The sequence below is a fragment of the Rana temporaria genome, chromosome 1 (genome assembly GCF_905171775.1).
Source record: "Rana temporaria chromosome 1, aRanTem1.1, whole genome shotgun sequence".
NCBI classification, from domain to species: domain Eukaryota; kingdom Metazoa; phylum Chordata; class Amphibia; order Anura; family Ranidae; genus Rana; species Rana temporaria.
Window position 1 is genome coordinate 402408538 of NC_053489.1, and position 14838 is coordinate 402423375.

Sequence of the window (14838 nt, forward strand, 5' to 3'; positions counted from 1 at the left end):
CTCTCTTGAGATAGCTTTTGTTCATTTTGAGCTGGGCATTAATACCATGTAGTGTAAGTTGATACCTAACTATGTACAGCTAAGCACTAAATTATAGTGCAGTAATATTAGTAGAAAAGGTAGCTTAAATATAATATAACCTGTGAACTATGTTGAAAGAATAAACAGAAAATGAATATTCCTAATACCGATGATTGGTGGCCAGAATTCAGAAATTATGCAATTTGTTATAATAAATATATATGCATGGAGTATGGTTCCAGGCACAACAGAGTTGATGTATAAAGCGCATGAATGTCAATATTATCGAAAACAAACATGTATTGTAAGCACCGTTGGATTCTATCAAGATAAAAGTCATTTTGAACTGTTTGGGACCATAATGATCAGACTGTTAGAAAGCTTTAAAGTGGTTGTAAACCCTTTACAACCACTTTAACCTACAGGTAAGCCTAGATTAAGGCTTACCTGTAGGTGTTTGAAATATCTACTAAACCTCCATGGTTTAGGTAATATTTACTATAATCACGGGCGCATGCGCCGTAGACAAGCGGTGCAGGCGCACTGTAGTGTGCCGTTTCTCATTGCGTGAGTGATGTCATCACGGCTCCGGCCAATCAGAGCACTGGAGCTAACAAGATGACGGCTGCCTAGCAGTTGGAAGAGGGTGGCTGCGGGGGCTTTGATCTGAGGTATTACATAATGAGCTAGTATGCCATGCTAGCTTATTATGCCTTTGTCTTGCAGGTGGTATTTTTTTTCCTGGGTTTACTTCCTCTTTAACATACATTTTTAGTAGTATATAGTTAATTAAAGCGGGGGTTCACCCAAAAATCAACTTTCTGTCACTAGATCCAGCATACTGCTGACATCTGCAGTATGCTGGATTTTTTATATTTTTTTTGTACTTATCATTTTAGTCGTATTTCTTCTCCTGCACCGAGCGGCGTATCCTTCCGGGTATAGGCGTTCCTAAATAAAGCGCAGTTGATTGACGGGCTTGGATAGCGCGTCACACCTTCCGAAAATAGCCGACGTGACTCTCGGCAATTTACGGCGCCTGCGCAGTCAGCTCTACACGGCAGGCGCAGGCGCCGTATAGCGCCGTAAGCAGCCGAGAGTTACACCGGCTATTTCCGGATGGCGTGACGCGCTATCCAAGCCCGTCAATCAACTGCGCTTGATTTAGGAATGCCTACTCCCCGAAGGATTCCCCGCTCGGAGCCGGAGCAGAAATACGGCTAAAACGATAAGTACAAAAAAAATAAAAAAATACAACATACTGCAGATGCCAGTATGCCAGTATGGATTTTGGGTGAACCTCCGCTTTAAATGTTACCCCTTTTTATATGGCTAGATATAAAAAGAATGTTATAATTGATATTTGCCCTTACCTTTCTTGTCCTCCCATGACCCAGGGATATGCAATTAGCAGACCTCCAGCTGTTGCAAAACTACAAGTCCCATCATGCCTCTGACTCTGGGTGTCATGCTTGTGGCTGTCAGAGTTTTGCTATGCCTCATGGGAATCGTAGTTCTGCAACAGCTGGAGGTCCGCTAATTGCATATCCCCGACCTAAAGTATCCTACCCTTGCCATCCCATAGGCATACTTACCTTTATCCCAAGGTGCAATCTGCCACAATGTTTACATCCTGCCAGTAAGATTTTTTCTACACTGGCCATGTCAGTGCCATTTGTTGTAATTGACTGGACAGATATGGATTTTACCTGGTAGGATGTAAATAATGTGGCCAAGGATGAGATCAGTATGCATCTGGGGCAAAAGAGGGTGAGGTACTTTAGATCGGAGGTAGAACAAAAAAAGTGAACTTATCTTATATAAATTGTGTTAAGGCAGCCCAATCAAATGAATAAGCTGCCAAGATGCCAGAACAGACATGCAATATTTTGTATCAGATGCAGCATATCGGAAGGCATGGTATTTCACAGAAACGTCCCTTACTTCCTCTTCTGAGGTCCCCTGCCGGTGCTGCCCGCTCATCCCTTCTCGGGGTGCTTCCTTAGCATGCCCCTGAGTCAGACTGTATGCATCTATGGACACACACAATACCAGTAAGCCCCACCCCTGCTCTCTCCTCACAAGAGTTTAACTGACAGCACCAGCAGCCTATGGCTACCTCTGCTCTCAGCTTCTTCTCTGAGACCAGGAAGTGAGGAAAAAGGTGCTGGAGCGGTGACAGGAGCCAAGTAAGTGTTTAGGGGTGGGATGGGTAAGGCAGGTAGTGGGGAGTGCTGGCAATACACTCAAATAAAAATTACTTTAGAACCACTTTAAGTAATCAGTCAGAAAATGGGATCAGCAAAATTGAGGATTATCATTGCCCTGAAATTTCTATAAAAATCATGAGCTAATGATGAAAATTTTCTATTGGTATAGAGAAGGACCCTTGCTCTCTGTGTAGAAGGGGGAGGCAGGTGAGGCACCTGCCATGAACATAAAAAAAAAATATCCAACCCGCCCAAAAAAACAATCAAACTTCGATGGTCCTACCCCTGCGACCTGGGGTCACAGAGACCCAAAATTTAGGAAGTAGGTAGCTGAAGCACCATTGGAACAAGCTGTCCAATAAAAATGCTGCAGTGGAGGCTGGCCTCTTACTGCAGTGTCATAGAAGGGGACATGTGTCTAAAAGACAAATGCTCCCTTCCAGCCCAGCCCTCTTAACTAGAAGGAAAAAACATGGGTTTAGGGTATAATCCCATGTTTTTACCACACAGTTAAGAGGGAAAATGAGAATCTGCTGCCTGCTGAAAAGGTACTGTTTTAATAAAGCTAAATCATATATTATTATGCTATATGTTGTAACACAATAATTTATTATTTATCTATTTACTGTGAAATTACATATGGTAATTAACCACTTGCCAATTCTGACACTTCTCTCCTACATATAAAAAACATAATTTGTTTGCTAGAAAATTACTTGGAACCCCCAAACATTATATATATTTTTTTTAGCAGACACCCTAGGAAAAAAAAATGGTGGTCGTTGTAACTTTTTATGTTACACAGTATTTGTGCAGAAATGTTTCAAAGGTGTTTTTTTTGGGGGGGGAAAAACACTGTTTCATGATAATAAAAAAAAAAAACACTAAAGTTAGCCCGATTTTTTTGTATAATGTGAAAGATGATGTTACACCAAGTAAATAGATACCTAACATGTCATGCTTTAAAATGGCGCCAAACGTCAATACTTAAAAATCTCCATAGGCAACGCTTTAATTTTTTTGCAGGTTACAGGGCAGATCCACAAAAGGATTACTCCGGCGTATCTATAGATACGCCGGCGTAATTTTAAATTTCCCGCGTCGTATCTTTGTTTTATATCCACAAAACAAGATACGACGGCATCTGGGATCGATCCGACAGGAGTACGTCTTAGTACGCCGTCGGATCTTAGATGCAATTTTTCGGCGGCCGATAGGTGGCGTTTCCGTCGAAATCCGCGTCGAGTATGCAAATTAGCTATTTACGCCGATCCACGAACGTACATTCAGCCGGCGCATTGTTTTTACGTCGTTTGCGTTCAGCTTTTTCCGGCGTATAGTTAAAGCTGCTATTCTGAGGCGTACTCAATGTTAAGTATGGCCGTCGTTCCCGCGTACAATTTTGAATTTTTTTTACGTCGTTTGCGTAAGTCGTTTGCGAATAGGAATTTGCGTCGAATGACGTCACCGTCGTAAGCATTAAATTTCGAGCATGCGCACTGAGATACCCCCAGGGACAGGCGCATGCGCAGTTAAAAAAAACATTGTTTACGTCGGATCACGACGTATTTACATAAAACACGCCCCCATTACAACCATTTGAATTCCGCGCCCTTACGCCGCCAGAGATACACTACGCCGCCGTAACTTACGGCGCAAATTCTTTGTGGATTCAAAATAAAATAAATAAGTTACGGCGGCATAGTGTATCTTAGATACGCTGCGCCCGGCGGAAGATTACGCGCAGGTACGTGGATCTGCCCCTACATGTTTAGAGTTACAGAGGAGGTCTAGTGTTAGAATTATTGCAGTGTATGTAACCTGTGTGTATCTGGCTCTGATACTAGCCAGTGGCCTCACAGCACGTCCTTGTTCCTGTCCCCCAGAGTCAGAGCAAGACCTTTCCAATCAGCAGGGAGCATGAGCATTGTGGCTGAAAGAGCTATAGGTTTGTACAGGATCTGTTGAATCTCTGAAGATAGATCATTGCTTCAACACAGTGAGCAAGGGCACTTCTCTATTTAGTTGAGTTAAACTGGTAGTTCAATTGGACTTGATTTGTAATTTTTGTAAACTTTAAAGTTAAACTTTAAATGGTTCCTGTGGTTCGCACAAAAATCTTAGTACATTCGATCACTTGATATATGTTGATTGAAAGCACTTAAAAATCTTGTTTTTTTTTAGCATTCAATTATGGACTAAGTGTAATTTCCTAAACGAAAAACACATACATCATACATGGTTCAAATTTTGTTCGTTCGAGAAAAAATTTCCATCTCCACCTTCAAAATTTTCATCACTGCGGTAAAAAAAAAAAATGTTGATTTGACTCTAAATAGAAAATCGCACAAACGTTTTTGAAACCAAGATTTTTGCTGGCATATGGCCAGCTTAAAGTGATTGTAAAGTCGAATTTTTTTTTCTAAATAACAAACATGTTATACTTACCTCCTCTGTGCGGTTGGTGTGTACAGCAGCCTGTCCAACAGAAGCTAGTCTAACCAGAAGCCGCTGGCATAAGATTAGCACTCGCAGCCAATGGTGTGTTCTGGTGGGAGGTTCAGAACACAATAGCTCAGCGGGGAGATTGCTGTATTAATAACTCATATAGCCAGATTCAGGTAGCTTTACGCCGGCGTATCAGTAGATACGCCGACGTAACTCTGAATCTACGCCGTCCTAAATTTAAGCGTATTCTGGAAACCAGATACGCTTAAATTAGGCTAAGATACGAGCTAAGATACGAGCGGCGTAAGTCTCCTACGCCGTTGTATCTTAGGGTGCAATATTTAGGCTGGCTGCTAGGTGGCGCTTCCGTTGAGTTTGGCGTAGAATGTGCAAATGACTAGATACGCCGATTCAGAAATGTACGTGCGCATTTTTTTTACGTAGTTTACGTAGGGCTTTTTCCGGCGTAAAGTTAGTCGAACAAATAGCTGGCCTAGTCAATGTTAAGTATGGCCGTCATTCCCGCGTCGAAATTTGAAATGTTTACGTCGTTTGCGTAAGTCGTCCGTGAATGGGGCTGGATGTAATTTACGTTCACGTCGAAACCAATACGTCCTTGTGGCGTACTTTGGAGCAATGCACACTGGGATATGTACACAGATGGCGCATGCGCCGTTCGTAAAAAACGTCAATCACGTCGGGTCACCAGCCATTTACATAAAACACGCCCCCTCATCCTCATTTGAATTAGGCGCGCTTACTCCCGCCCCATTTACGCTACACCGCCGTAACTTAGGAGGCAAGTGCTTTGTGAATACAGCACTTGCCTCTCTGACTTACGGCGGCGTAGCGTAAATACGATACGCTACGCCGCCTTAAAGATGCACCGCCGTACCTGAATCTGGCTAATAGTTAGTACAGTGAGCTCCTTACAAGCTCCTCATTTTTTTTTTGTTCAGCCTGCTGGGTTAAATGAAAAAAAAAAAACTACCTGTGTGTACCAGGTTTTAGAAATGTTTAGTACAAGCAATTACTTATAAACAACTGCAGGCTTTTTATCCTTTGCATTACTCCATTATGCATTATAATTATCTATTTGGTTCGATTCTGGCCATTTTTACTAAGAGCAGATGCATCCATCTCCCTTTACTTCCTGTAACTGCCTATAATGCTGGGTCTAGCTTCTAGATCTAGAACATGTGCCAGGAATTTTGCAAGATGCATCTGTGAGGCCAGTGCTACATCACCAGTGCCTCATTCAACCAGCAAGTGGAAAAACAGTAATTGCAAGTAAATGCAAAATATGTTTGTTTAGAAATTCATATGCTTTCATATCAGCATTAGGGATGAGCTCAAGTGTATTAGGGTACTAGTTCAAACCCACCTGAGCTATCCTGCCCGGCAGCTGTCACTGTGGACTGCCAGTCATAAGCAGCCAAGGTATTCTCGGGGCATGTATATGTGTGGCTGTGGGCCGGGGACTGCTTCTGTTGCTTATGATTAGCAGTTGGCAGTGAAAGCTTTCTGTCTAGTATTTGGACACACCTGGGATTATCTTTAATGCTGATATGAAATCATCTGACATTCAGTTGTTAAACAAACATATTTTTCCTGAACTGTAGGCTGCTGAGATTTTTAGTGAAATTTGGGAAAGGTCCACTTTGGGGATTGATACACCTACCAAGATTAATATTTGCATGGGGCTCAAAGAACAACATACCCTCTCCTTTACCCTGGAAAGTAAGGGAGCCAGTATACTGGAAGGAAACAACAATGCACAACGCACAAGCATCCCAATATAAAAATAAATGGACAAAGAACTGACTTAAAAAGTAGTGGACATAGTAAAAGAGATAGTGTAGATTAGATCGAGGCACTGGACCAGATAGGGGAATTGGAATAAGAAGTTACTAGGAACAAAGCAGGAACAGGGGCTAGAAAACTGGGCATAACAAAAAAGACCCCCTACTGGATCAAACATGATTTTACAGTATAGCTTTACATTGTACGGATCACATTTTTTTTTGTTGAACAATCACCTTATAATTTATAACAAGGTATCTTAAGAAAGAAGGGATTTGGACATGCTGAGCTCAATAATAACAGAAGGGCTTTACCTGTACAACTGTGATGTGTTGTAGATCTGCACTTGCTTTGCTTGCCTACTCAGAAAAGAATCTCTGGCAGATCTTGCCTCCTGTGTGCTCAATTACAAATGGCTTTTCTTTCTATTGCAATGCCTCTTTTATATGCAGGGTGATGTAATTATTGTGCCAAAACAGAAGAACCAGTGTTGCTTGTTATTTGTTTAAGTGCTGCCTTGCTGGACAACCCAATCGGAAACCCTTCTCTGGCAGGGCTTTACTAGAGAATGGGATGGTAACTGTCACAACCTTTTAAAGCTGACATTTACTGAAATATATTTTTTTAAATTAGCAACAGGGATGGTACTTACAATGAATGAAAAGTGTCCCTTGTGCTAGTGGTTGCTATGTTTAGATGCATTTACATTCTTCTATTCTTCAACTAGATATCTACTTTATTTGCTAAAACTCCAGGACCGGATAGGTTCCACATTGAATGGTATCTGACGCATTGAGATGTCTTGGTCCAAAGATTACATACACTTTACTAATTCCAATAAAATACAAAAAGTGCTCCATGCAAAAAAACTTCTGCGTAAACAAATCTAGTACAATGTTAAAGTGCTCCGTGCAAAGAACTTTAGTGCAAAAATAAATGTTACTATAGTGATGTCACCATCCAAAGTGCACACATAAGTAATGTTAAAAAAATCTTTCAAACTGAGGAACTTCCACCATCCATGATCATAGTGTGCCCCAGCCTCTCACCTCAGGGAAAGACCCCTACAGGTCTAGTCGCACTTCTAGTGTCACTCTTTAGGAGCCACCGGTCCCTTCTCCTTGAAACACTCAGCAACCATCTGCTTCTCAGTATATACAGGGGATTCAAATGGATCCTTAATATCTCATCACCTCCACACTCCTCCGTAGTTAGCTGACATGCAATATAAATGAATCTCCATGTGAAAAATCCCAATAAAATTATTTTATTAAAAAGCATCAACTTACATTTTAAATGCAACTATTCAGCTTCACAAATATCAGGTACTTCGGCCACGACCGGACGTGATGTCACCCAGCTCCTTCCGATGTGTTGCATCACTGGGTATGGAGTCGGGTAGACGTTGCCAAAATTATATATAATTTATGTTGTCATGGTGACCGCAGCGGTCATTTTAGTCATCCAAAGGACATAAAATTTTGCACCTAATCAGTCTGACTGTAATATAATAAAGCATAGCTTATATATGAAGCAGGTAATACCTCCACCCAGGTGTACTTCAGGTAATGCAGGATAACTTTCAGTGACCCCTGGATCCATGAGAAATCAAATGAGGCACAGAAACAGATTTGAGGGTGTTCATAAGATCTTTAACCTTTGCTGAATACCACAGTGTTTTATATGCAAAAGAAAGAAGGAAGAAGCTGTGTTTTAATGCATACATTTCTAAAAGTTATACAAACTCAGTATTTTCTTATTATGATTAAAACTGCTGAATTTTTGTTTAACAAGAACAAGCTGATGATTTTGCTTACACAACAGGCTGCTCCATGAATCAGCTTTAACCGCAATGACTTGCAGCAGGGTGTGTTTTTATGTGTGTAGTTAAGCAAATTATGTCAAAACATATATTGAAACGTTCACAGTCACCAGGTATGGTAGCTGAGTGGAGCCGCCCTAATCTGGTCTGATAAAGGGGGGGTGTCCACAGACCACAGCACAGGTGTAGACAGACAGTGACCCACACCCACATCAGATGCATCCAACAAGTTTAAGGTCACAGCATCTTGCCATCTTCTCTGCGCCCATCAGATCCGGTCCAGCAAACAAAACAACACGCCTTGTTGTCAGCAGAATACAGCATCTTGCCATCTTCTCTGCGCCCATCAGATCCGGTCCAGCAAACAAAATAACACGCCTTGTTGTCAGCAGAATACAGCATCTTGCCATCTTCTCTGCGCCCATCAGATCCGGTCCAGCAAACAACACACCGTGTCAGCAGGTCAGTTCCAAAATCCAAATCAAATCATCAATGCCAATGATGCCATTATCTGCTGTCCCCAGGGACAGATCCGATCCAGAGATCACCATACAGTGGGATCTCTGGATCAGATCTGTCCCTGGGGACAGCAGATAATGAAAAGTGTGGGGGCAGAGTTGTGCCGACGTCACTCATTGTGTTGGAGCCCTCGGTTAGGCCCCTTTTACACTGCGGCGTTGGGTGCGTCGGCGCTTTACAGTAAAGCGCCGCCATTTTCGGCCGCTAGAGGGGAGCTTTTAACCCCTGCTAGCGGCCGGAAAAGGGTTAAAATCACCCGCAAAGCGCCGCTGCAACAGCACTTTTCCGGCGGTATAGCTGACCACTTTTTATGACGACATATCTGAGAGTGAGCTGTTATCAGAAATACCCAGACTGAGGAGACATCTCAAAGCAGCCAAGATCAACCTAGAAGAAGTCAAAGATTGGTCAGCTTTACAAGTTTTGACCTTCATAGCAGAATGGGACTTTACTGAAACTCTTCCAACCCTTTCACTATGTCTAAAAATATTTCTGACAATCTGTGTGTCTGTGGCTTCGTGTGAGAGGAGCTTTTCAAAGTTGAAGCTGATAAAGAACTATTTGCGTTCAACGATGGGACAGGCAAGGCTTTCTGATCTTGCAATGTTATCAGTTGAAAGTGAACTAGCGAAATGTATAGATTTTGATGATGTTGTTCACAATTTTGCAGCTGTCAAAGCTAGAAAAGCAAAGTTTTGATTTACGTTAACTAAATGCTTTCATATTTGTTTCTGTTTATTTTTGTGTTATTTATTTATTATTTCAGTAAAGTTTAACGTTAAAATAAATACAGTTCTTTAACAGTTTAAGCTTTGAATTCAATATAGCAAGTAGATTATGCGCAAAAAAAGTTTATCAGAGCATTGTTATAGAAGGCAGCATAGTCAATCTGTAAGGTTGAAATCAGTAAAAATTCCAGCTGTTTGGGGTGGTGATGGGGAATGTGCGGATATATTAGGATGGGAGTATGCACACAGGGCTGCCGTCAATAAGGAACAGAAACCATGTTCCAAACTAGCAAGCAAACAAGGAGAGAGGCGCCTCTGGGTGCAGTACTTAAAACAGTTTAAAAAATGAATTTAAAATTAAAATTAAAAAAACCCCAAGTAAAAAAGAAGCCACTCACATTTTGGTGGTCAATCGAGAACGTGTGGAGTCAATTTTCAGGAGGGTAGGTAGGTATCATCTGGCGGTGTCTTTTCCCTTTTGTCCCGGGTACAGCGCTCTGGGATGCAGGGGATCTGTCCTTCTGCCGCTGGTGGAATCAGTGATTTTCGGCGGTGGGCAGGGGAATTCCTCTGCTGGCGCTGTGAGCCGTGTGTGCCGATGGACGAGCAGGGATGACGTCACCAGGAAAGCGCTTTCCTGGTGACGTCATCCCTGCTCGTCCATCGGCACACACGGCTCACAGCGCCAGCAGAGGAATTCCCCTGCCCACCGCCGAAAATCACTGATTCCACCAGCGGCAGAAGGACAGATCCCCTGCATCCCAGAGCGCTGTACCCGGGACAAAAGGGAAAAGACACCGCCAGATGATACCTACCTACCCTCCTGAAAATTGACTCCACACGTTCTCGATTGACCACCAAAATGTGAGTGGCTTCTTTTTTACTTGGGGTTTTTTTAATTTTAATTTTAAATTCATTTTTTAAACTGTTTTAAGTACTGCACCCAGAGGCGCCTCTCTCCTTGTTTGTAAGCTTTGAATTCTATTATTTTTATATGATTTTGTTATTCAAAATTTGCTAGTTGATTGATAGTTATTAACGGCACTACTGTTGCCAATATATGCAGTGTTATTAGGGGGGAATTTTTTTTTGGGGGGGGGGGTGACACCATGTTATACCGCACCAGGTGACACCAACCCTAGTGACGCCACTGCCTATTCCTTCTCTGTTTCTGGGCCTCTTACTCGCTGCTCTGTATTTTTTCTCCCCCCGTTCTGCAAAATAGCAGATTTATGCAAGCGGGTATGTACCTCTGTGTACTGTGCTAAACAATACTTTGGACAGGAGGAATCACTCAAAAAGTAACTTGTCCTCCTTGTCCAAATCCACGATTCAATCCTCTTAAAGCACATACACAGATGAGTATCCTACTCTGTCCCTCTCACCTGCCCACTTTAGCAACACTCCTACTTGGCAGGATCAAATGACATATATCAATTACTCATCAATCCGTTTGCATTCAGAAGAAAAAACAACTTATACTCTAAATTAGAATTCCATGACAACAACAAACACATAAAATGTAAGCATTTCTCTGAGCATATGGAAGAGAATTCCCTATACCAGCCTTTCTCAACCAGTGTGCCGTCAGAGGTTCTCAGGTGTGTCACTGGATCAGGGGAGAGAAGGGCTGTCAGATGAGCCAGATCTCTAGATCCCCTACCGAACTGTTCATTGGCACTGTGAGAAGCTCCATCAGCCTCAAAAGTGAAGTGCAGGGGAGTGTGCTGTTCTCTCTGCTTCCCCCTACAGTGCAGTACCCGGCTTAATGAGGAAACTGTGCTAGAAGCTAGATTTGTTTTAAAAGGGCTTTATACATGTGTCTGTGCATGTGTCTGTCTGTCTGTATGTGTGTGCATATGCCTGTATGTGTGTGTGTGCATGTGTCTGTAAGTGTGTGTGTGTGTGTGTGCATGTGTCTGTATGTATGTGTGCATGTGAGTGTGTGTGTATTTGTCTGTATGTGTGGGCATGTGTGTATGTGTCTGCATGTGTATGTTACTTTTAATCTGGACCCCTCCTCATTCCTGTACCATCAGAACTGCTTTTGTAGGGCTTGTTTGTGATAGCAGCCATGACTGCTGCTCCTTTGAAAAGCAATCCATGCACAGATCGCTTTTCAGAGGCATTTGACAGGCGGTAAAGAGGCATTATGTTGCCTCCTCACCACCTGTTTTAAGCCTGTAAATGCAGCATCACTATAAGTTGCAATGCACACAGTTGCGGGGTAGTTGCAGTGCAGCCCCATTCAGCCTGGGTATACCTCCAGCTGCAGCCACAGTATGTGTACACTCCCAGCTGCTGCCTCTGCAGCTAAAGAGGGAGAAGTTGAGGGTGGTAAAAACAGCTCAACCATGTGGGTTTACTTCCCCTCCAACCTGACATGTGAACAAGCCCTTGGTTCACATCTCTGTGGCTGCATGCTGCGTGTAGGGCAGCCCATTAATTTCAATGGGCTTCCCTACCCACAAAAATGCAGAGAAGGAAGTCCCCCGACTTTTTTTTTTTTTTTTAATTGCACTGCACCAAAAGCACCCCACATTTTCCAATGTGTGGGGTACCATTATGAATTAACGGAGCACCAAGCTTCCAATGGGCGTGTACACTTTTCTACAGCATTTCCAAAACACTTCTACAGCGTTTCCAAAACGCTTAAAGCCAACCTGGGGATAACATTATAGAAAACCAAAGCTGCTAAAAAACATGCAAATAATCTAGAAATACCAACCAGCAATCATAAATTATGTTACCAGTAGGGATGAGCTTCGAGTTCGAGTCGAACCCATGTTCGACTCGAACATCGAATGTTCGACCGTTTGACGAATTTCAAACATTATGGGTCGTTCGCGCCAAATTTGAGTGGCGCGTCCCGGCCCATAATTCACTGCGGCATTGCAGTGCATTGCTGGCTGATGATTGGCATCCAGGGTGGCTTTGGCCAATCATGTCTCAGGGGGTTTAGTACACGCCCCACACTATATAAGGCCAACCTGCGTGGCAGCCTTGTGTAGTGCGTTGCGGCAGTGGTTAAAGACAGAGAGAGAGAGACAGTGTCATTTATTTTGAGTTAGATGTGCAGGCAGGCGAGTCAGTTAGCTTCAGTTAGAGTGTGTAGAGGATAAATATGCATCCCAGGTGTTGTATATATACAGTCCTGATGAAAAGTTTAAGACCACTTGAAAAATGGCAAAAAATCATATTTTACATTGTTGGATCTTAACAAGGTTCCAAGTAGAGCTTCAACATGCAACAAGAAGAAATGAGAGTGAGACAAAACATTTTTTGAGCATTCAATTTAATTTCAGTTTTTCTGAAATTACTGTTTACAGGGTATAGAGACATAATAGTTAACTGATTCCGTTTAAAAATGATTAAAAATAGATAAAAATCAATCATATAATGTACCTACAGTTTCAGTTTCGTTTTTGCATGCTGTTTCCTGCTTCTGTGATGTACAGAGACACAGAGCCAATACAGGGCAGTGATGGTTTGTAAAACAAAACTGATTGGTGCTAAGGGGTTTTAGACACACAGTAATCACACCTCCTTGATTAGTGACCACAGAGAGAAAGCTCCCATTACTGTGGTTTCTCAGGAAACAGACCACCAGGAAGTGTGGAGATCAGAGAAGAATTACAGCAACTTGAGATCAAAAACGAACAATGATGACATGAAAACAGCACTGCATTAAGGTAAAGGAAGCTTTTAAGATAAAAAAAAATTCCTTTACAAACCCTTTAACCACTTGCCGTCGCCGCACCGTCATTATACGTCCACAAGGTGGCTCTCCTAGGCGAGACCACGTAAATGGACGTCCTACCTCTTAGCCGCCACTAGGGGCGCACGCGCGCCGCCGGAGGCGCGCGTGCACGCCCCCCGCTCGCCCCCCGCTCGCCCCCGACTCCCGTGCGTGTGCCCGGCGGGCGCGATCGCCGCCGGGCACACGCGATCGCTCGGTACAGAGCGGGGAACGGGAGCTGTGTGTGTAAACACACAGCTCTCGTTCCTGTCAGCAGGGGAAATGCTGATTTTCTGTTCATACAATGTATGAACAGAAAATCAGTGTTTCCCCTAGTGAGGCCACCCCCCCCCCCCCACAGTAAGAACACACCCAGGCATACTTAACCCCTTCCCCGCCCCCTAGTGTTAACCCCTTCACTGCCAGTGGCATTTTTATAGTAATCTAATGCATTTTTATAGCACTGATCGCTATAAAAATGCCAATGGTCCCAAAAATGTGTCAAAAATGTCCGAAGTGTCCGCCATAATGTCGCAATACCGAAAAAAAAATCGCTGATCGCCGCCATTACTAGTAAAAAAAATATTAATAAAAATGCCATAAAAATACCCCCTATTTTGTAAACGCTATAACTTTTGCGCAAACCAATCAATAAACGCTTATTGCGATTTTTTTTACGAAAAATATGTAGAAGAATACGTATCGGCCTAAACTGAGGAAAAAAAATGTTTTTTTATATATTTTTGGGGGATATTTATTACAGCAAAAAGTAAAAAATATTCATTTTTTTCAAAATTGTCGCTCTATTTTTGTTTATAGCGCAAAAAATAAAAAACGCAGAGGTGATCAAATACCACCAAAAGAAAGCTCTATTTGTGGGAAAAAAAGGACGCCAATTTTGTTTGGGAGCCACGTCGCACGACCGCGCAATTGTCTGTTAAAGCGACGCAGTCCCGAATCGCAAAAAGTACTCTGGTCTTTGGGCAGCAATATGGTCCGGGGGGTAAGTGGTTAAAGAAAACAACGAATAAACTGAAACAGGCTGTTTTTCAGCTGATCAAAAGTTTAGGACCACATGCCTTTAAAAGGCCAAATCTGTGCAAAGATGTGGATTCATTGTCATTTTCTGTCAGGTAGTCACACGTTGTGATGGCAAAGGCAAAAAAACGCTCCCTTTTTGAACGTGGTCGGGTTGCTGAATTCCATAAGCAGGGTCTCTCATCAAGACACTGGACCATTCTTGACCTAAATTAAGGCCCTTACTGGTGCTGACTGCAGCCCCATAACCATCAGACGGCATTTGAGACTGAAGGGCTTCAAAAACAAAAAACGTCTTCAAAAACCTTGTCTCCTTGAACGCCACAGAACTGCTCGTTTGGACTTTGCAAGAGAGCACCAAACATGGGACATTTAAAGGTGGAAGAAAGTTTTATTCTCTGATGAGGCGCTTGTGAGGCTGCATTTGATGGGTGCTTGTGAGGCTGCATTTGATGGGTGCTTGTGAGGCTGCATTTATGGGCGCTTGTGAGGCTGCATTTTATGGGCGCT

The 14838-nt window shown here is 42.8% G+C and overlaps 1 protein-coding gene across 1 annotated transcript in view; it reads right to left on the bottom strand.

Moving 5' to 3' along the window:
- LOC120930872 (phospholipid-transporting ATPase IK-like) overlaps nt 1–7029 on the bottom strand; it is a 71778-nt gene extending 64749 nt beyond the window's left edge. The window contains exon 1 of the mRNA XM_040342024.1: nt 6797–7029. The gene's annotated coding sequence lies outside the window, so the exon portion shown is untranslated. The remainder of the gene's footprint in view (nt 1–6796) is intronic.
- Nucleotides 7030–14838: the final 7809 nt, after the last annotated feature.